Here is a 23293-nt window from a genome sequence, read left to right on the forward strand (position 1 = left end):
TTGAGGACGATGTTACTGACATGTCCAGGGATGCTGCAGATGGGCTGCTGTATGTAGCAGCCAGCATGTCTAAGCTCCCTTCCAAGTCCAAGTTGTGCTGTTACTTCCACTCCTTTTAATTCTACCCCAACTAACTGACATGAAGATGCTCTGATTTTCCTTTATATATGGAGAACTTTTTTTTTTTTTTTTTTTTTAAGTTGAGAGAGAGACTGCATGTGTGCAGGGAAGGAGCAGAGAGAAAGAATCCCAAGCTGGCGCCACACTGACAGCACGGAGCCCCATGCGGGGCTCGAGCTCACCAACAGTGAGATCATGACCTGAGCTGAAATCAAGAATCAGATGCTTAACTGACTGAACCCCCCAGGCGCCCCTGTATGTGTGGAACTTTTAATAAAGTAGATAGTTTATTTTGAAAGTTCATAGCTCTGGCAGAGAATGAAACTAACTGGCCCAACTGGAGACTGAAAAAAAAACTTTGAACTGAGATCCAAAATTGCAATCTAAACTATAAAGTGTAATAGAAACGCAAATTAAATGTGGTGGCCTGAAACCTCATATTCCTCCCTCTACTGCCTTTTAAGAATACCCACCATAGTGTAGGACTATGCTTTTCTAAGAGGGCAACAAAAGACATGTTGTGAAAGGACAACGTTGAACTTCATGACATCAGTCTACCTTCTCTTTTTCACAGTGAATGTATACTTTTATCACAATTCTTTTGAAATCTTTATTATTTTTAACCTGCATTGCTTCCTTGAATCAGAGCAAGTTCTGTTCATCTACCCATTGTTTATAATATTTTCTTGGAATTGTTCTGAAATGACCTTTAAGCTTCAGGATAGACCCCCCTTTGTGGTATAGTTAAGCCATTTGGTGAATGGGTCTGCATATCCTTTCTGTAAATTCTTTAAGTGAAAAATTTGGGGTTTGTATCTATTTTCAGCTTTGTGTTGCCAGATTAAGGAGCCAGTTGACTATTAAAATTAATAGGGCTTTACTGAGTACCTGCTTTTTGCAAAGCATTGTGTACAGTTGAGACGATGCTAGGAAGCAGAAGATATGGTCTATGCCATTAAGAGGCTTTACACCGGATGCCACTTAAGGGCCACAAACCACTGATTCACAAAAACCGTGACTAAATGCATATTACTCGGAAGTGTCTGGAAGTTGTCATGAAAAAGTTATGGGCCTGACCTCAGGAAGCTTACACTGTGATCGGTGAAAACCGGTTACACCTAGATGATTAGGTTAGGTTTAGTTAGGGACCCTGAGAGGAGGAACTGAGATAAGACAGAGAGGCATTGTATGGTGAGTAATTGAATTTTGTAAGGAGTATTTCTGTTTCGAAACATTTTGTATAAGTTTTCAAAGTTGTAGCATGAGAGTAGGAATCTCAGAGTTGGTGAAATGCCTTGTTCTGCCACTTTCCTGTTAGGTGATACTGGGAAAGTTATTTATCTCTTAGTTTCCTCATTCGTACAAGGTAACGTAATCACAGTCTTCCCTATATGTGGTTGAGGTAAAATGTTACATCTAAAACTCATAGACTTTCAGTGACTTCCATTGCAGAATCCTATATATGAATATTTGCCATAATAATAATTAATATTCTTTGGAAGACTCCTATTAGTAACCCTTTTGCCCAGTAGATGCAGCCGTTACCACCCCCCCCTTATATAGAGATCTATATATTTAACATACTCTTTGTTATTTTCATTTTATAATTTTCTCTAGTGCGTATATTTTGAAAAGTCAAAATTTCAAATATATCAGTGGCAGAGTTTTCTAGATGGACTGGAGAATAAGTCTGGAAGCCAAATTTAGGGGATAATTGAGGGTTAGCTTTTATACTAAAACTTAGCTTTGAACCTCTCTTAAATGCGTAGGAATCTTTCTTGACTTTGTAAGCCTTATCTGTCCATTCTTGATGATTCACACATCTGTCAATTACTTGATTGTAGGACCTTAAAGCTTACTTTTAGTCATTTCTCTTCAAAATAAAGATTTTTATGGGCAGTAGGCCATGGAATGATATTCCAACAAATTAATTATGGCATTAAAACCTGGTGTTCAATTAGAAAAGCAGAAACACGTGTAGGTTTGTGGGTGTATCATATAAAAACACATATAAGGAAAAATTTGTTGTGAGGACTTGGCCTTACACAATCATGGGCTCTGGTTAAACACAGCTCACGCTGAAACTTGAAGACTGAGGGGCATACAGGAAGCAGGAGGGAGAGATAGCCAGCGAGGGAGAGCCAGGACAAGCTAGAACCCATGAGAATGGGCTGGAATTAGTGTCACTTCTCACTCTCTCCATCCCCGATGATATGAGTGGCCTACAGGAGGAGTTGGCCTTCACATCACTGAGCTAAACACATACCTGGCATAGGCCGTCCAGGAGGCTGCGGGAGGGCCAGGGGAAGGTGGAACAGCTCAAGGCCAAGGACAGTAACAGGGAACCAGCAACAACAGTAAGACCCCAACATCTTGAGTCTATAGAGCAGTCAGTACTGGGTCACTCCCATCCTTCAAATCCCAAGCAAGAACGTCTTTTGTAGCCCACCCTAACTGGAAACACACAGGGAAGAGAATTCAAGGAAACGTAGTTTAGCTTAGTATGCATTACAAAGCTACTACCATAATAACAAATTACCTTCTGTATGTCTTCTTTATCAACTTATTTTTTATTATATGTTTTTAAATTTTGGTTACTTAACATTGAGTTATTGGGTTCAGGAGTAGAATTCAGTGATTCATCACTTACATACAACACCCAGTGCTCATCACAACAAGTGCCTTTTTAATACCCATCACCCATCTAGCCCATCGCCCACTTCTTTATCCTATTATTCTACAAGTCAGAGTTTTTCCCAGCATTTTCATAATAGCATGACAAGATCCCAGGTATAGCCATTTTATATAATTGCATCCTTAATGTTACCAGAGAACTGAAACTCCTATATAATGGCTCGAAGTATTTGAAGGTATGGGATTCTAACGTAGTGAAACTGAGAGTAAATAAATGAGGATATTAGGGGAAGTTCCTTTGAAAAGTTGCATCAATTTATGAGATCATTTATATAATAATATTTTGTATTATAATGTGATTTGATTCAGTGAATTAACTTTGGCAAGCAGAAAGATACTATAAGCATATTAATAAGCAGTCACCCTTGCTACCCTCACATAACTATGTGAAATGAAATTCCACTGAGTGTACGTAAAAGTGTGAATTTGGCAGGAGGAATTTATATGGCTTAGATTGTACCCTGAAAGCAACAGGTAAGCATATGACTCTTTGAAAACCCAGGACTATGAAATTTGCAATTAGCCGCACATTTTATACGTAAAAGCCTGGATGGGTGTTAGCATGCGCATTAATAGTAAGCCCTATCTGTTATCACCTGCTGCAATAGTGGTTGACATGCGTCACAGACATAGTTGCTTCATCAGCGTAGTGATATGGCTCAAGAGAGTCTCTGTCATAAACAGCACAAAAAAGTTCTGTGGCAATATTCCAACTGTAAGGACATTTCATGGTTTATTGGTCGTCTTTCTTCAGGTAGGCTCTAGCCGTCTTGCCCATAATGACAATATAAAACGCTTCAGAAACACATCTCAGCAAATGGCTTTCCTTCAAGGCAATTATTTGCCCTTTTGATTAACACTGTTTGGAGTGGGTGGTACTTTGTGAGAACAGAAGTCTCTTCCTTCACACTCCCCCTTGCGTAGTAATGATGGTCTCCGGCATTGTCTGCAGAAGCCTTTATATGGCACTTCCTGTGATCTTCCGGGAATGATGGTCCTGTCAGATCACAGGCGCATGTTACCTTGGCATGATGCCCCTCTTAGCTGAGTAGGCAGATATTAGCATCCTCACGTTCGAATTGAGGAAAGTGAGCCACTGAGAGTGAGTTACGAGCAACTTGCCTAATCTGTTCATTGCCTCCTGCCCCATACCCACACCGCATCTTCCTAGCTAATTTTGTCAAATGCTAATTTTGTTGGGGTTGCACTCTGCAAGGTGATCTGCTGAGGGAAAGGTCCTTTCTCCTGCCTCAGGGTGCAACATGATTTGTCTAGGCCAGTCATGCTAATGCTGTTTCTTTTGCAAATGGTGGTCTAGGCTGTGAAGAAACAATACAGTTCTGGTCAGCAGATAGAGAGAGGGCCTACTGAGGCATTTTGGGTAATGTTTTCTCTGACTGGAAGCTAATATGAAGAAATAGGCCTGTTTGTTTCTGTCAGCAATGTCAGAGGTACATGAGTTACCTGGAACCGTGGCAGCCATTTTGCAAACAAAAAGGGACAAGCTTCTGATGAGAATAGAGTAGAAAAATGGAAAAACCATGAGTCCTTGATATTGGAGAGCCACCGAATTAACCAGTTCTGAAACTGCCTTGCCTTTGGGATTCTGGTCATGGATTCTAATTTCTATCCTTATTGTTCAGTCTGCTTGTGAATCTGGTAGCTTGGTGCTCAGAGAACATTCCAAGGTAGTGTGCCTCCATGACTATATTTTCTGGTGTCCTTGCAGCAGAATTTAGGTGATAAATGAGGTTCTTCCTGTGAGATGCATTCATGTGATATTTGTAAGGGGGGGACTGAGGTGAAGGCTGATTTTTGTTTTATTTATTTATTTTTCTGTTTTTGTTTTTGTTTTTGTTTTTTTTAATCTTAACATCATTTTATTTTTTATTTTTTAAAATTTACATCCAAATTAGTTAGCATATAGTGAAACAATGATTTCAGGAGTAGATTCCTTAATGCCCCTTACCCATTTAGCCCATCCCCCCTCCCACAACCCCTCCAGCAACCCTCAGTTTGTTCTCCATATTTATGAGTCTCTTCTGTTTTGTCCCCCTCCCTGTTTTTATATTATTTTTGTTTCCCTTCCCTTATGTTCATCTGTTTTTTCTCTTAAAGTCCTCATGTGAGTGAAGTCACATGATTTTTGTCTCTCTGACTGACTCATTTCACTTAGTGTAATACCCTCCAGTTCCATCCACGTAGTTGCAAATGGCAAGATTTCATTCTTTTTGATTGCTGAGTAGTACCATATTGTGTGTATATATGTATATGTGTGTGTATATATATATATATATATATATATGCCACATTTTGTTTATCCATTTATCCGTCGATGGACATTTGGGCTCTTCCCATACTTTGGCTACTGTTGATAGTGCTGCTATAAACATGGGGGTGCATGTGTCCCTTCAAAACAGCACACCTGTATCCCGTGGATAAATGCCTAGTAGTGCAATTGCTGGGTCGTAGGGTAGTTCCATTTTTAGTTTTTTGAGGAACCTCCATACTGTTTTCCAGAGTGGCTGCACCAGTTTGCATTCCCACCAGTGGTGCAAAAGAGATCCTCTTTCTCTGCATCCTCACCAATATCTGTTGTTGCCTGAGTTGTTCATGTTAGCCATTCTGACAGGTGTGAGGTGGTATCTCATTGTGGTTTTGATTTGTATCTCCCTGATGATGAGTGATGTTGAGCATTTTTTCATGGGTCAGTTGGCCATCTGGATGTCTTCCTTGGAGAAGTGTCTATTCATGTCTTTTGCCCATTTCTTCCCTGGATTATTTGGTTTTTGGGTGTTGAGTTTGATAAGTTCTTTGTAGATTTTGGATACTAACCGTTTATCTGATATGTCATTTGCAAATATCTTCTCCCATTCCGTTGGTTGCCTTTTAGTTTTGCTGATTGTTTCCTTCGCTGTGCAGAAGCTTTTTATTTTGATGAGGTCCCAATAGTTCATTTTCACTTTTGTTTCCCTTGCCTCCGGAGACGTGTTGAGTAAGAAGTTGCTGCAGCCAAGATCAAAGAGGTTTTTGCCTGCTTTCTCCTCGAGGATTTTGATGGCTTCCTGTCTTACATTGAAGTCTTTGATCCATTTTGAGTTTATTTTTGTGTATGGTGTAAGAAAGTGGTCCAGGTTCATTCTTCTGCATGTCGCTGTCCAGTTTTCCTAGCACCACTTGCTGAAGAGACTGTCTTTATTCCATTGGATATCCTTTCCTGCTTTGTCAGAGATTAGTTGGCCATATGTTTGTGGGTCCATTTCTGGGTTCTCTATTCCGTTCCATTGATCTGAGTGTCTGTTCTTGTGCCATGCTTTTTTTATTTTTGTTCTTGTTTTTTTGCTTGGATGTTTTCTGAGAGCAAGTATGGAGGTGTTGATATTTTTGCAGCAGTATTAAAAGTCACTGAATAGTTTCAGGTTTATGGAGAGATCATTGTAGCCTAACCCCTCACTTTCCTGGTGAGTGACAGGTGTAATAGTTCCTCTGGTGTGTCAATTCTTTAAGTGTTATTTTGGGATAATTCCTGGAAATCCAGCTTTGACCCAACTAATTTTTTACATTAAATCTCTTTCTGCTTAAAATAACCAGAGTGGTTTCTGTTTGTTACAATGAAATTGTTTATGACTTTTAGTCAGTTTCCTATTATTTGTAGGTAAAATAATCCTGGTTGAAACAATCACATACATAGTAAATAGTGGAGCTAGGATTTCAATCCAGGTCACGTGACAACAAATCCATGGCTTTTTCCGTTGTACCATGTCTAGGATGTTAATAAGAGCTATAGTTCAGTTCCTGGAAGATTACTTTTTTTTTTTCTTTTTTTGTCTCCCTTTCCCTTTATCTCCTATAGTCCTCTCCCAGCCTTGTCTTTTTAAACACAGATTATGTACTTTTATGGTTCTGTCCTATTGTATCGATTATAGTATGACTTTGTTTCTCAGTACCTTCCAATGAATTTTGTGTCATTTGCTGTTCCGGATTGATGATGTATTTATGTCTTTAACCAGCTGATACGGTGATGCCCTCAGGAACTGATGACGTTTTTTAACAGAAATCCATTTGCCCTTTCACTTAACTACCCCAAAGTCTGTAGACTTGTCACTTTATGGTTAATGTGCCTTTGTTGTCATCATAATACACTTGATGGGTCCTAAACTGCCTCTGCTACTTCTGCTTCTGCTGCTTGGTGCACCATTTCTTCTGTGTACCAACCATTCTTTAACTCTTCTTTAATGATTTCTTGCCTTCATTTTTCCCCTTCGTATCCATTGGCTTCCTTCTCCTATCGCTCTCCTCAATGCTTCTTGGGTTTCGCCCCACCAACTTGGTGTTTATGGCTATTGTCAGCCTTTAAGAATGCTCCTTTCTTTCTGGAATATGCAATAGAATTTGCAGCCAGGGTTTATTCTTTGGGAATTCCCCCTTTCAGATATTTGTGATTGCTTTTTAGCACCGGTAACTGCTCCTGCTTGATTTTCTCTGAGAGTTGCTTCAAAAGATAAGATAGAAGAACGCAGCATGACATCCAGGCTTGCCGAGGTTTTTTTGGCTCCTAGAAAACTGAGTTCCACAGAACATTACTAAATTGTGTCTGCTTGTAGTGAGTACACCTTGATAGCAGTTTAAGACTCTCAACCTACCACATATCACTACTGTTCTAGAACATGTAGGTATATGAGAAATCGAAAAGTTGCAAGTCCTTTAAGAACTAATTATTTTTAAAACGGGTTTTCTATTTTACCGCAAAAACGCTTCACATTTCTCCCTGACAAAGGAATCAGGAACTGTTCCAAGTGTTTGTGAAGGATACATTAATATTCAGGACCACTCATCCAGCATTGCTTCGTTATTTTCAAGTTGAGACTTTAAACACAACAGCATTTAAAAGGCAACACGTGTAGCTCGAAAGGATGTCACCTTCATTCCTGGGTTGCTCGTCCCCCCTGGAGTTGCTGACCTGGGAGTTCTAGCAGAATATGTGCCGCAAAGAGGGGAAACACACCATTTTAACATCAAAAGAGGAACAAAGGGAGAAGGGGCTGTTTTCCTTTTTCCCAGCTGCCCCCTGGTGGCAAAGGCACAGCAGACAGCAAAGGCGTTGAGCAAAGATGCTTGCCGTGTGATGCTGCTGGTGACTCTTAAGAGGGTCTCCAACCAAAGTCTGTGCCCTACGTGTGCGCTTCTGAAAAGGAGGAGCACGGTATCGGGCCTCCTAATTGCATCTCGCTTCCCGACGGCATCTGTTCTTATCATAGCAGCGCCAGGCTCCAGCAACTCGGTCAATACTTGTATATTAACAAGAGACAATCGATGGAAAAATTAAAAAGGAAAGTCAAGGTGATTAGGCTGAAGCTGCTGCTTATGAGTTTTCAATAATTACTTTAGCTGCCTCTTGTTTTCCCATCTCCAGAAAAATGGGGCCTGATTGAAGGACTGGGTCGTGTTTGACTGAGGACATGTCAAAATTACACAAAGCCAGGCAGGAAATGAAATTAAGCCGTGTTTGTTTTAGAGCAGTCAGAGGGGCTTCTCACCATGGCACGGGAAGAATAGGCATTGATTTCAGCGTACCCATTAGCAGCTGTGCCATTGTTGGTACCTGTTTTCGTGTCATCGGTTTTTGCGCCCCTGGCAGAAGCCCACTCAAAGCGCTGCGACATGTCATGTATCAAAGCTCCCGAGGAGGACAGGATCTCCCAGAAACAGGATCTTTGTGGAAATCGGATGTCGTCCTTTAAAACACCGTGAAGTAACTCAAAATCTCGTGGCTGCCCGTGTGGACCATACCCTGGACGTTGTTCTTTGTGGCCGTAATTGGCAGGGATTACTGTCTATTTATTGGGCCTCCATAAGTGGATTGGCCTGCTGTTTGGTTTCGCGCTCCTTTGACATTTTTGTGCCCCCCGGTGCTGGAAGTCCTGAATACATCAGAGCCACCCTGTTTCTGCCCTGCTGCAAATGAGGTTGCTGTGTCTGCCTCTTAGGGGAAGGGGGGAAAAACAACAACAGAGGAATCCCTGGTTTGGGAGAGATAAATCTAGGGAGGAACGTGAGAGAGCTATTTTATGTTTTATGTCCATTTACAGTCTTCATTTGCACTGTTTCTGTCAGCCCAAAGCACTTTATAAACTTTACAAGCAGATTATGTACCAACATCATTTCATTCACTGCTGATATATAGCTGTTAAACATCTGCCAGGTACATATTTTCTAGAGGCAAAAAAAAAAAAAATGTAGAAGAAAATTAGATCTTGTTAAATATACACAGAAAATGTAGGTATGCAAGAATATACCATGAAGCTATTTATCGAACATCTTCTACGTCGAAAGCATCCTAGAGGATTACCCGGATACAGGAAATCATCAACGCTGTGCCTCCCGTCCAGGTTTGTAAATCAGAAGTGACTGACGGGGCCAAGATTTGAATCCAGGACAGTCCAGTTTCAAAGCACAAGCTCTGAACTCTTTTATTACATCTCAATTTTTACTTGGGGCTTGATAAAAAGACTGTCTAGGGGAAGATGAAGTGTTTGAAGCATGGTTTTTACTCCGTGAACTCCAAATCTAAGTAATGATAGTGTCGCTGGGGTGTGGGATGGGGGAGTATCGAATGAAACACAGACCCCCAAAGGCACTGAGCACAGATGCCTCCTTAAGTTACAACTAGAGCTTTGGTGAGAGCGGTTATTTATTTTTACTATTACAAACGGTCTTCTGTTATTCCACCACGCATGTGGCTTGCCTCATGTGGGAACGACTTCTCTGTGTACAACTTCCTGCTTGGTGATGTGGGTCTGGCATCTTTGTGAGACTGTGTCAGGGCCCCCAGAAGATTCCGTGTACCTCTTAGATTAGCTGAGGCCAAGGCATTGCAAATGCAGCTAAGCCCACACACATCTGGTGGCTGCATTCTTGGCTGCTTATTGTCCGTGATCCCAAGTGTTTGGAAGGTTCTAGCTGATGCTTTCATGGAGAAAATAGTACATAATAAGCGTTTGTTCCTTTACTTAAAAAAAAAGTTATTCTAAATACATAATCACTTCTGGATTAGATATGTTTAGAAATTTGCCAAGGGGATAATTTCTGAAAGCTCATTTTTCTGCTTCTCCCTAGACCCATTTTATTTAGAAATTGCAAAGGAAGCTTTTTTCTGCTTCTCTGCTTTTTTAAAAAAATGTGTTTGTTGCTTCAATTGTCCTCCATATGTTTTGTCTTTGTGGTTTTCATTTTTTATCCTATAAGAAGTTTGTGTACCAAGTACCAAATAAGAGTGATGGAATATTATGCAACCATTAAGGCAGTTTAGTTTCCTTTTGTGACAAGAGCTTCGATGCGATTGCATCCACCTGGTTTGAATCTTAGCTATGCTCCAAATTAACTATATCTCTTCAATAAGTTACTTAAACTTTCTAGTTTTTATTTTTTTAATCCATGAAATGAGAATAATAGAAGTACCTATCCTACAGATTTGTTATGAAGATTGAATGAGCTGACAGAGAAAGTATCTTCTACCCCGTGTTTTAAAAATAACAGAAAACTGTTATTAAACTTGTATTCATGGGGTGCCTGGGTGGCTCAGTCCATTGAGCGTCTGACTGAGGTCATGATCTCACGGTCTGTGGGTTCAAGCCCCGCATCGGGCTCTGTGCTGACGGCTGGGAGCCCAGAGCCTGCTTCGGATTCTGTGTCTCCCTCTCTTTCTGCCCCTCCCCTGCTCACACTCTTTCTCTCTCTCCTTCAAAAATAAATAAACATTAAGAAAATTTTGTTGAAACTTACTCATTAGGCATGTATTACAATATAGAAAATGTTCATGAGAGAACTTTAAAGGAAAGATAACTGTAAATAAAGTGGCATAGGATTACAACTATAAAAACAAGCATTTCAACATCTATAAAAGGACTTTAATAATATGGGCCAGAATATTCTCAGGGGTTTGTTTTAGAACCATTGCCTCCTGTTAATCTTTATCTGTTGTTTTTTGAGGGGTTTTTGGGGGGGGGTGGGTGGTAAATTTGAGGTGCTTATCACAGAACACATTGTTTTCTTGATCTGTTTACTTGATTTTTGATGGTCTGTCCCTCTAAAACGGAAGCTATATAAGAACTCACGGTGGTCTTTTTCACCGTTGTGTGTTTTGTGTCTAGTGTCTGCCAGAGGGTATCCCTTCAGTAAATATTTGTGGAATGAATGTATTTATTTCTTACTGTTCCATGTGTTCCAATTATGCTAATAGAAAATTTCTGTTATAATAGGGCGGGGAAAGCTGTTTTAAAAGCATATCTCAGCCTTCCGAGAGGCATGCGGTTGCTCTACAATTCATGATAAGGTAGCAAATACTAAGAAAATGTTTCTCACATTACACGTGAACTTGATTTATTTGAAGGCTGTTCCAGTTCACGGCCTTTATTTATTTATTTATTTATTTAAGCTTTTTAACCCTCCTAAGTGGGTTGATTTTCCACGATTTTGTCTTAGCCATATCAAAGCTCTTCTTTTTTAGTTAGAATAATTGCCAGTTCCAAGTTACGGAGAGAGCTTCAGTTATTTTGGTAGTTCTGTACAACCGTAAAGCTTTACCGTAAACGAAGAAATAGTCCAGTTTTTAAATTCAAAATATTATTGCCTGGCTAATTGAGGCGTAGATTCCTTCAGCGGTTTACCCAGCATTGCCCCTCTCACTGCCCGCGTCACTACCTCGTGTGTTTCTGACCCGCTGAGCTGTGGCACCTGTCTGCCGAAGGCTGAGTTAAATGCACGTGAGGCGAGGGAGGTACTTGGTTCTGTGCCAGGGAGTTTGCTTTCCGGTAAAAGCAGGCCTTGCATTCAGTGTTGACGTTCGTAAGATTTTCTGGTAGCTCCATAATTCAGTGCTCATTTTCGAAAAAGCAACCTCAGCCAGATAGGACTATAACAATACACACAGCTTCATACAGAGAGAATTCGGAGAGAATGCGGAAACCTCGTTATCCGTTGCTAAAAAATTTCAAAGTTGCAGAGATGCAACCCACCTTTCCCATGATTCCTCATTCAACAGCCAGACTGACAGCAACCTGTCTACCATGGTTCGTAGAAGTCAGCGCGGAATTTTCTCTTTTCTAAAGAGGGGCTCACTGAAGCATTTTGGAGACAGCCCCAAACGAAGGATCTGAAGAGAAGGAGAGAAGAAAACAAGTTCCAGGGAGAAGGACATGACCCTAGTGCAATCACACCGGGGGCATGTTACAACTCAGGGATGTCAAGACAAAAGATAGGTCGTTTCAAGCAGCATTTAGAAAACCATCTACATCTCTACATCCGTGGTAGAAGTGACATAAATTAGATGCATGTAGTGAATCGTGCAGTAGCATTTTGTCTCTCTGAAGGTCCGAGACTTCTTCAAGTCCTTAAGTCAGCTTAACTCCAACTTGCTAATGATCCCATTTCTGAAATGTTATTACTGCTTTATGTTAAGACCTCTCATTTTTTACTTTTATATAATATTGGAATGCATTGCAATGAACACACTGAGATGCAATTACTATAGAAGGTAACGTAGTCTAGAATACAGACAGCTGTGGACTTAGCACAAAGAATAAATGGTAAGTAACATTCTGCTGGACCTTTATCCTAAGCCAGGACGTGGATTGGGGATCATCTGAGAAGAGTAAAAAGTGGCCAAGAGAGCCTCTTCATTTCTAGATGGTGGTTCTCTACTGACTTGGTTCACTGTACCTGGATGCTTTTCTTTCTCCCATCCCTGAAGACCACCATGCATAACATAGTGATATAAAAAAGTTGATGTCGGGGCACCTGGGTGGCTCAGTCAGTTGAGCGTCCGACTCTTGATTTCGGCTCAGGTCGTGATCCCAGGGTGGTGGGATTGAGCCCTCATTGGTGGAGCTTGCTTAAGATTCTGTCTCTACCTCTGCCCCTACCCCTGTCTGCTGCTCGCATGCACACACTATCTGAAAGAAGGAAGGAAGGAAGGAAGGAAGGAAGGAAGGAAGGAAGGAAGGAAGGAAGGAAGGAAGGAAGGAAAGTAAGTTAGTTCAAAAGCATTATGTTTCAATTGCAAAATTTCAGTGGCCAATTCTTCATGTTTTCCAACGTTTTTATTTATTTTTGGGACAGAGAGAGACAGAGCATGAACGGGGGAGGGGCAGAGAGAGAGGGAGACACAGAATCGGAAACAGGCTCCAGGCTCTGAGTCATCAGCCCAGAGCCTGACGCGGGGCTCGAACTCCCGGACCGCGAGATCGTGACCTGGCTGAAGTCGGACGCTTAACCGACTGCGCCACCCAGGCGCCCCAATTCTTCATGTTTTCCTTAAGCCCTCCTTCCATATTTCTTTCAAATATCATTTAAATCCAACTTTACTTTGAAGAATTTCCCCTAGGCTATTCTGATTGTCAGTGTAAAACATTATGTATTTTGAAGATAAAAGGCAAGATATGTAAGATATTTAATAATTTGTGAATTGGTTTTGAAATTCACATACACTGAAATGTCTCTCAGTAAAATGATAACGATATATCTTTCAGGACCTTTATGTATTGAATTGTTCTTCTCAAAAATAATGGTGGTTTGAGCTATTTTGCCCTTCACAGGATCAACCCAAGTATGCAGCCTAAGTTAGCCTCTCAACGGCTCCTTACCGACAACTCAACATAACTGTTCCTATTCTGAGGCAAGGTCCAAAATCTGTATGATTCAGCAAGAAAACCCATCAATGAGAGAGAATATTTATTATTTTCTAGCCTACAGGACATCACCACATAACTGCAGCGTCTACATCCTGATTGAAATTTTAGTCTTTTAGATTTAGAATAGCCCGTTAACTTTTTGCTCCCTGATCTCATGCTGAAAAAGAGGAATCTATACTTCAGAGGTTAGGAGACCAGTAGATTTTCCCTTCCTATGGGTACTTCTCTTAAGCCTTCTTTTTGTGCTAGGGCAATCCCATTATTTGCAGATCTAGGAACTGCCCTTGTCATATGAGCAGAGGCACTGCAAAGCCTGTGTCACTCCAAAATATGTTTTACTAGAGGGAGCCTGGCTGGCTCAGTCAGTAGAGCATGCAACTCTTGATCCTGGGGTCATGAGTTCAAGCCTCACCATTGGGTGTAGAGATTATTTATAAAAAATATTAAAAGGACAGTAGACAAAATACTTTTTACTCATCACTTACTGAACTAACATCTTTCTACCTGTCCTTAGGTGTCTACTACCAAAATCAATACTTTGGATTAGTCAGTCAACCTGAATTGGTTTTCTTCAGAAAGTCACTTGTTTGAAATTGTAGTTTTGGGGTGCCTGGTTAGCTCAGTCAGTTAAGCATCTGACTTTGGCTCAGGTCATGATATCACAGTTCGTGACTTCAAGCTCCGTGTCAGATTCTGTGCTGACAGCTCGAAGCCTAGAACCTGCTTCAGATTCTGGTCTCCCTCTGTCCCTGCACCTCCCCTGCTTGCACTCTGTCTCTCTCTCCTTCAAAAATAAACAAACATTAAAGAAAATTTTTAATTAGAGTTTTGGGGCACCTGGGTGGCTTAGTCGTTTGAGTGTCCAACTCTTGATTTTGGCTCAGGTCATGATCCCAGGGTCATGGGATTGAACCCTGCATCAGGCTCCATGTGGAGCCTACTTAAGATTCTCTCTCTCTCTCTCTCTCTCTCTCTCTCTCTCTCTCTCTCTGCCCCCTCCCTCTCTCCCCCTCCTGTGCTCTTTCTCTCTCAAAAAAATAAAAATAAAATTATATATTTTTGAAGGAAGACCTCAGATTGATCCTAGAGGTCTATAATGACTCTTTTTTTGTTAATACACTTTATGTATAAACTAGGACAGGCTTCAAGAGAGAATGTGAAGCCTACCAATGAGCGAGCCCTTGTGATGAGAGACACCATGTGATTGGGAAGTCCCAGTTGGAAAGCCCCAGATTGGGAAGTTATTTCATAGTTTCATTAGAGGGTCCCCAAGGTCACTCCCATGTTCGGAGATTCACTAGAAAGACTCAGCATGTAGTTGTACCCATGCTAAGATTTATTACAGTAAGGACACACATTTGGCCGATAAGGGGGGGTGGGGAGCACAAGTGAGGTCTATAGGAATTCATGCACTGGCTTTCTTATGCTTTCTCCCTCCCCTGAGGGGGATCACACAGAGCACACCCTTCTCGCAGCAACAAAAATGCAACAATGCGTATGAGAGATTCAGTCAGGGACTGGTCAGTTGGGCACCTAGACACCCTCTGCCTAGCATATATACCGAATTTTCAGAATCCGAGAAGGAAAGCCAAGTGTTTCGCATAAACCACATTGTTTGTACAAACAATGTAGGCGCAGCAAACCTTATCGTTTAGAGAAAGGTGAGAACACTTTCCAAGTACTAGCCAAAGGCCAACTTTGCAAGCAAGCCCTTCTCGGGCTTGCTATTTTAGCGATTTTCTGCACAAGGGTACTAAACTTCAGTGTTTTTGCTAGACAGCTTAAGGACAACGTGACAGCAGCTAGGACAGTTGGCTTTAGGTATGATAGCTGTTGTCATAGGTATGACATACTTCCATCTTACGTCAGTAAAGATGATTCATTGTGGTAGCAGTTTGGGGGATCTTCATTACTTGGACATCAAAATCAGAAGAGCCTAGTGTCTTGCTCTTCGTTCTGGGAATCCCTGCCTTGGCTGATAGACTTCAGTGAAGTCCAAGGGGTGATGAAAAGGAGAGAGATTTCCTCCAGATGGCCTGCCTTATAATTTTATCCATGCCTCTGGATCCTGATGGACGGTAGCCTATATCAAGAGGCTTTATGTATTAATCAGACTGAAGAATTCTCAAAATGTGAATTAGTTGTTTTGAGTTTTGTTCCATCTATGTCATAAGCAATTTGATCTGGTCAGACTTCAAAGGGATAATATTATGTCTAAAATTCCCTAGTTTAAGCACCGAGCAGAATCTAGTATGTTAATATCATATCAAGGATAGATTCTTTTTCCACATTGATTAGTTCCCTTTTTACAGTACCTTGAGGTTCGGTAAATAACGAAAAATCCCAGTCACTTGTTGAACATATTTTTGCCCTCCCTTCTTGGCCTCTCTCAATGTAAGTTAGCTTTTTCTTTGCCAATGGATTTTCTTGCCGTGAAAACTAAACAGATAAGCCTCTGAGACCAAAATGAGATCTCCAGAAATTTAGCTGAAGTGAAGGAAAGCCACCAGGCCTAATGCTGTGATTTTCTAGTCATCTGTAGAGAAGGGAGTGTGTGTTAGAATTATCTGGGGATTCAGAACACATAGGCTTCTCTTTACTGCCTCTGCCTCCCACTGTCCCCAAAATTAGGGATTCTGTATGCCCTTAATAGTGAGCCGTTGTTATTAGCGTTAATGGAAATTTGTATTTCAAGCATATTTAGATGCCAATACATTTAAGAATCGTTGGCCTAAGACGCTTTTTCCAGTGTGTCCAATAGAATACCAGTTCCTAAGGAAGTTTTAGGCTATTTTGGTGTTATATGTGCTTGCCTGGATGGAGACTCAGAGCACCATTGTTAGATCACTGGTTTCTTCTGGAATGAATATATAGAGAAAGCAGAAATGCCAATGGTGCATCATTGTGTGGGAAGGCCAGTTTTAGAATAAGATAGCATGGGACGTGTGAGATGAGTAGCTGATGTGTGAGGGAATTAGAGACTTATTTTGAACTTTTTCAACAGAAACACCTCAGAAAACCAGTTTTTGGAAAATGCAAAGATTATTGACATGCAAAAGTCAAACCACTTGGAGAAGTCATTTGTACTTTGCACCCACACATGTGTAATAGCATGAAGGAGGACCATCACACAGAAAGTAATTTTTTTCCCCTGAGCTGGTACACTGAATCCTTTGAGTTTCTTGTTTCGTTGAAGATCATCCAAATATTTGGAAGGCCAGTGTATTTCACGGACACAAAAGCACCTTTAATTGCTCGCGTGACGTTGGATCCTGTCTCTCTCCTTTTCCAACAAAGTGACATTTATTTGCGTTTCTCTGGTAGTTATTTGTAATTGCGCTAATGTTCGCCATTCCCAAATGTTACAATTAAATCATTTGAGATTCCAGTCACACTTGGCAGCAGATGTAACAAATTACAGCTCAAGGCTTCTGCTTGAAATCTAGAGTTCCAATTAGTCAAATATCCGGGGTGGGAAGGGTTAGCAAGGGAAAGACCCGAGAAAACACACTGCCCGAAATAGTTTGAAATTTCCTTGCTGCTTTGCCTCCCCCAAAATTTGATTTGTCAGCATGTAAGAGGGTGTTACATCTTCTAAGAAACTGCTTGGTTTCCATTTCATTCAAGTATAATTGGTTTTCATGGACTGAATTGAAGCAGGAAAGCAAAAGTTGGGTGGGTGACGTAAGTGAGCAAATAACCCCATATAGAACAGCAGCTTGGCTTGAGTGCTTGTTAGTCTTTGGTCTTCGTGTCCATCAAAACCACAGTCCCCTGTATAGCTCTTTTTGTCACGCTGGTCTTCGCGTATTGTCTTAACACACAAGTGTGAAATACATCTAACTTTCCATGTTAACGTGTTTTCAGGAGCCCCTGAAACTACCCTCTTACGTTTGGGATTGCTCCTCTAAGGTAGCTGCTGAGTTTTCTCACTTACTTTCTTTAGGACCAGCATCTAAAATCTCTTTTTCCAGTTAGTTGTCCTATTTCCGGGGACTCACTTAGGTCTCTGTAACCTGTATGCATTTAGTTGATTTCTTTCACTGCAGCGCAATCTAAGGGAAGCTCTGGAATCAAGAAGGAATGGAGGAAGGATCATGGGTGCCAGAGTCTGAGTCGTCCTGGGTTCACAGCTGGCTTTGCCGCCCACCATCTCTGTGAGTTTGGTCAGGTCCCCTAACTTTGCAGAGTGGTGATATTCTGCCCATGGTGATGGGCACCCATCATTGTGAGATGTTTGCTTTTTTCACATGCTCATTTTTTGGTGTGTGTGTGCATTCTTTGATTCATTCAGTCAGAATACGCGTGGAGCACTTATTCTGCATCCAGCCCTGTGCCGACACAGTAGTGCTGTCGAGATGGATGGATGCGGTCTACGCTCTTACGATGCCTTACAGTATAGTGGGGAAAATGGACGTGAAATAGTAGTTACAAGTACCGTCACTGTTTAGGAGCAAAATAAAGTAAGTACAGAATGAGAAGCTGTCTTAGTTCATTTGGGCGGCTATAACAATATATCAGAGACTGCGTAAACAGGGACATTCATTTCTCACAGTTCTAGAGGTTGGGAAGTCCAAGAACCAGGCACCAGCACATTAAATGTCTGGTGAGAGTCTCTCTCCTCGTTCATAGATGGCTGCCGTCCTTTGGACCTCCGCATGGCAGAAGGGGCAAGGGAGATTTCTGGGGTCTCTCTTACAGGGACACTAATCCATTCATAAGGGCTCTACCCTCAGGACCTAATCACCTCCCCCAAAGCCCTACTTCCCAATACTGTCACATTGAGAATTAGGTTTTTGTTGGCTTGTTTGGGGCGGGGTGGAGGTGGGGGGGGATTAGGTTTTATTATATGAATTTTAGGGGGAGACAGACATCGGTCTATAGCCATCAGAGTTCTGTTTGGTTGGTTTTGGCAGGGAGAGAGAGACCCAGAGAAGACATGGACGACTTTGCTCAGCAAATAAATGTTAGCTTCATGGGATGTTGTCCCGGAAGGTGAGCTACAACAGACCATGCTTTGTTGCCCTTAGCAAGTTTTCCAAGTCTTTCACCAGAGACAGCGTTTTCCGATTTGTTTCAACCTTTGAACTCTCCTCTGGCTCTGTCAGACGGTACCCCGCACCATTGCCTGCATCCGGCCCCATGTTTTGTTGCTGTCCCCCTGTTCCCTGTTCTCTGATGTGGGCACTCCTCCTACTCTGACAACGTTCCTTTTATCCTGCAGAATACTCTTGATGTTTTTCTCCAGTGTGCTGACCACCTCTTTCAAAGATCAAAGAGCTTAATCTTCTTAGAATGTGCTTTATTTGTATGTCGTGAATCTTTTTGGCCTAAATTTATAAACATAGCAATCTTTCATCTATTAGGAACGTGGACACCAGGAAATTGAAAAAAACTGCTCTCTTCCCAAGACTGATTCTATAGTCTTCATTGTACCTATTTACTTTTAAAAATCTCCTACCTTAAAGTGATCTCACTGAAGCAGGGGCTGGAAAATATTCCTTGTTGTATCACTAGCACAGCCGAGAATATGACACATGGAAGATACTTGATAAGATGTTTTTAAGTAAGGAAACATACTAACAAACATTCAAGGATGAGCTTAGATTCCATCTAAACCACAAACAGAAACTCTAGAAATGAGATATGTTAACGTCTAATAGGTCTAGTAAGGTGTCATTAGTGCTGTAGCAATGCACCAGAGGAAGTAAATGACCTCTATGCGGGACATCCAGAAGGCCTCTGTGACCACAATACCATTGTCTTCATCCGTTCAGGCTGCTATGAGAAAATAACCAGACTGGGCAGCTTATAAACAACAGAAGTTAATTTCTCACAGTTCTGGAGGGTGGGAGTCATAGATTAGGGTGCCAGCAAGTGTGGGTGAGTGCTTTCTTCCAGGGTGCAGACTTTTGTATCCTCACCACCCCTTGGGGAGAAGGGTGAAAAAACTCTGTGGGATCTCTTTCATAAGAGCACTAATCCCATTTTTGAGAGCTTCACTTTCCTAAGCTAATCATCTCCCAAAGGCCCCACCTACTAATACCATTACCTTCGGGGGTTGGGGTTTCAGTGTATGGATGTGAGGGGACACGAGCATTTGGACCATAGCAATCATTTACATAAATCTTGAAGGATGACCAGGATTTCTCCCCGTGAACAAGGAAGGAATCACACTCTAACTTGAGAAATGTACAGAGAGCGCATAGCATTGGAAAGGTTCTCACACATTTGCAGAGCGAACCCGAGAGCGCTAGGTATAGGTGGGGGCACGGTGAGCACGAGGCTCGAGGGATGGGCCATGGCTGGAGCCTGGGGGCCTGTAGAGTAGAGTAAGTTTGGACTCCATGAGTTGGGGAGCAATGAAGGAAGTGAAGTCAAAGAATGATCAGAAATGTATAGAAGCCAGTGGAGGAAAGGAAGGGGGAAATGATAATGGTGCCTAACAACAGCATGCCAGACAGTGTCTATGCCCTCTGTATAGACTTACTGAATCCCCACACCTCCAGTTCCCACAGTCGTGTGTCAGTGAGCATTCTGAACTGGGCAAAATCGAAGGCAAGGAGAATAGTTTATTATACAGGTTCGTTGAGAAATGATGGGGTCTTGAACTAAGATCATTTGAGTAAGGCTGGAATGAAGGCGTCTCATCAGCAGAATTGACAGGTCTTGGGCCATCTGCTGGAGGTGAAAGAGGGAGGCAGGAGGCTAGGACGGCCTCTCCACTTCTGCCTTGGACAGCTGTGTATGTGGCAGTGCCTTTCTCTGTGCTGGAGGCTATGACGGCAGGAGCGGGCTTCAGGCCAAAGGTGTTACGTTTAGGTTTGAACTTGGCATGTTTGGTCCTGATGGGATACGAAGGGGGTGTGCATTGGTTAGGAACACCTCTCAGGAGCTCACGTGTAGGGTAGGAGGTATATGTCAGGGCGTTTGTGATATTTGGGTAATGGTTGAATCTATGGCAGTAGTTGAAATGGACTAGGGAGTTTACTAAGGATGACACCTTAGAGAATATCGCCACTTGAGGAATGGTCACAGAGAGAGGACTAAGTGGTACCACTGCAAACTTCTGTGGTTCTTCACCATGATAAAATGTTCAGACATCATGGGGCGCCTCAGTGGCTCAATCAGTTGGGCGTCCAACTTCGGCTCAGGTCACGATCTCCCAGTTTGTGAGTTCGAGCCCCACTTCAGGCTCTGTGCTGACAGTTCAGACCCTGGAGCCTGCTTTGGATTCTGTGTCTCCCTCTGTCTCTCTGGCCCTCCCTGGCTCACACTCTGTCTATCTCTCAAAAATAAATAAACGTTAAAAAAAATGTTTAAAATTGTTCAGACATCATGAATGTTCAGTATTGATTGATTCTGTGAGGTGATGTACTATGAAATATGTATAGTAACACTTTAAAATTAGGGGCGCCTGGGTGGCGCAGCCGGTTAAGCGTCCGACTTCAGCCAGGTCACGATCTCGCGGTCCGTGAGTTCGAGCCCCGCGTCAGGCTCTGGGCTGATGGCTCAGAGCCTGGAGCCTGTTTCCGATTCTGTGGCTCCCTCTCTCTCTGCCCCTCCCCCATTCATGCTCTGTCTCTCTCTGTCCCAAAATAAATAAACGTTGAAAAAAAAAATTAAAAAAAAATAAAATAAAATAAAATCCAACTTGATTTTATTTTACATTTAATCCTAGCAAATATGATAAAACATCCCATGCCTAATTAGTAATAGACTATCAGTTAATAATAATTATTAAATTTGACTATTTTTCTCTCACTCTCTTAGAATTAAAAGGGTTACTAAGTATTGTTTCTAAAATCCAGGTCTAAAGCTGCTCAAAGAAACTGAATTGATGATTTCGTTTTCTCTACATACATGTCCTTGCTCTTAACAAGGAAGAATAGTTCACATTTTCCCACAGGTTTATAAATAGAGTATTTTAGTTGCTGATTAGTAAATGTTTATTGAAAATGATCCTTTTTCTAGAGAAAGAAAAGCTTGGCATAAAGGCTGACCCTGCATTTCTCCCATACACCTTTCTCGATAAACATAATCTGTTTCAAATATAATTCCTCTGCTGAGAATCAGACCAAAGACCACCAGAAAATAGGTGCTAACAGATCCTCTGTTCACCAGCATTGTTACCACGAGGCCTACTAGATGCTGAAGAAAGTTCTTCACGATGTTAGAAAGCCATAGGAGGCAATCCGTAAGCCTTCTGTGTAGAAGTTTTTAAAGGAGTTACAGTATATTAACAGCAACACTGAGTTCCATTTGCTGAATGCTTATTATGTGCTAGCTTCTGTACAAATAGGCACAACGCGTGCCTTCTCTCTTTTACCCTCCCCACTGCGTGTCCACACGCGCTGAACTGCTCAGACTCTTCCTCCAGATGTTCCCATTTGTAATTTCTTCACTTCTTGACTCAAGGTGAGATGTTTGCTCTGAATACCTTGCCCTCCCTCCTCTGTGGCGCCTCGTCGTCCTACAAGTTTATTGCCCCACAGTCTGCATGGTGGCTCCCTTCCCCGTGAGATCACTGAGAAAGCAGTGTTGATACCAATGAAGTATGTGGATGAAGAAAAAAATTATCATTCTATTCCAACATGCCAGCCTTTCTTAGTTCCATAGCCTCCAGTCATTTTCCTCCTGCATAGTTATTCGTACAATACCGCATTACTAATTTGTATTCTGCTTTTCCTCTTACACATCATATTTTCTCATATTTCCATATAATTTTCATAATTATCATTTTCATCATAAAAACAGTATTACCCCATTACAGAAAATAAATCACCCGTAATTGCCATCTTGATGACACTCCTTGCTTGTTTTCTCTCAGTACCTGTGTTACAAGTTAAAGGGGAGGGTGGGGATATTTAAATAGCCAAGGAAGCCTTGATTGACATGTTTTTATTTTGATAATGTTCATTTTAAAAGAAAAGTTCTTGGGGCACCTGGGTGGTCCAGTCAGTTAAGCGTCCGACTTCAGCTCAGGTCATGATCTCGCAGTTTGCGAGTTTGAGCCCCACGTCGGGCCCTGGGATGACAGCTCAGAGCGAGGAGCCTGCTTCAGATTTTGTGTCTCCTTCTCTCTTTGTCCGTCCCCTGCTCACATTCTCTCTCTCTCTCTCTCTCTCTGAAAAAAAAAAAAAATGCTTTCAGGGCTCCTGGGTGTCTCTGTCAGTTAAGCATCCAAAATCAGCTCAGGTCATGATCTCCCTGTTTGTGAGTTCAAGCCCTACATTGGGCTCCATGCTGAAGTCTCAGAGCCTGGTTGGGATTCTCTGTCTCTCTCTGCCCCTCCCTGACTCGCACTTTCTCTCTCTCTCTCTCTCTCTCTCTCTCCCCCTCAAAATAAATAAATAAACTTAATTAAAAAAAAGTTCTTTCAGAATTCACTTAACCTGCCTGTACTTCCATCATTCCACCTGTAGGGTGACGAGGTATGGAGCTTTATTGTCTCTAAGATTATCTCCTAAGTCCTTTTACAGTGTAGCCAGAGTGTGACTCTGTTTTAATGTGATGAACCTTGATGGCTTTGGTAATTGGTTGCCTTTTTTTTTTTTTTTTTGGTCATACGCCCCATTAAGAGTATGGTGAGAGCTTTGGACCCTCTCCACTTAAAAATGCCACTATGCACAAACATAAAAAAATGTTTCATGCAAGACCATCTGGGGACCAAGAATCTTTTGCTCTAAGCACAGGAAAGAAACATTTATGGAAATGACAGATTCAGAAAGTATTTCATATCCAAGAGGTGGGGAAAATGACATTCATTTTTCTCTAATACTGTGCAACCA

General features: G+C 41.7%; 1 protein-coding gene and 1 pseudogene across 1 annotated transcript in view; one reads left to right on the forward strand and one right to left on the reverse strand.

Annotated features, from left to right (window-relative positions):
• LOC115527347 overlaps positions 1 to 8477 on the reverse strand; it is a 46639-nt pseudogene extending 38162 nt beyond the window's left edge.
• EXOC4 (exocyst complex component 4) overlaps positions 1 to 23293 on the forward strand; it is a 754543-nt gene that overhangs the window by 448509 nt on the left and 282741 nt on the right. The gene's annotated exons all lie outside the window — the stretch shown is intronic.

The sequence above is a fragment of the Lynx canadensis genome, chromosome A2, assembly GCF_007474595.2.
Source record: "Lynx canadensis isolate LIC74 chromosome A2, mLynCan4.pri.v2, whole genome shotgun sequence".
Classification (NCBI taxonomy): Eukaryota; Metazoa; Chordata; class Mammalia; order Carnivora; family Felidae; genus Lynx; species Lynx canadensis.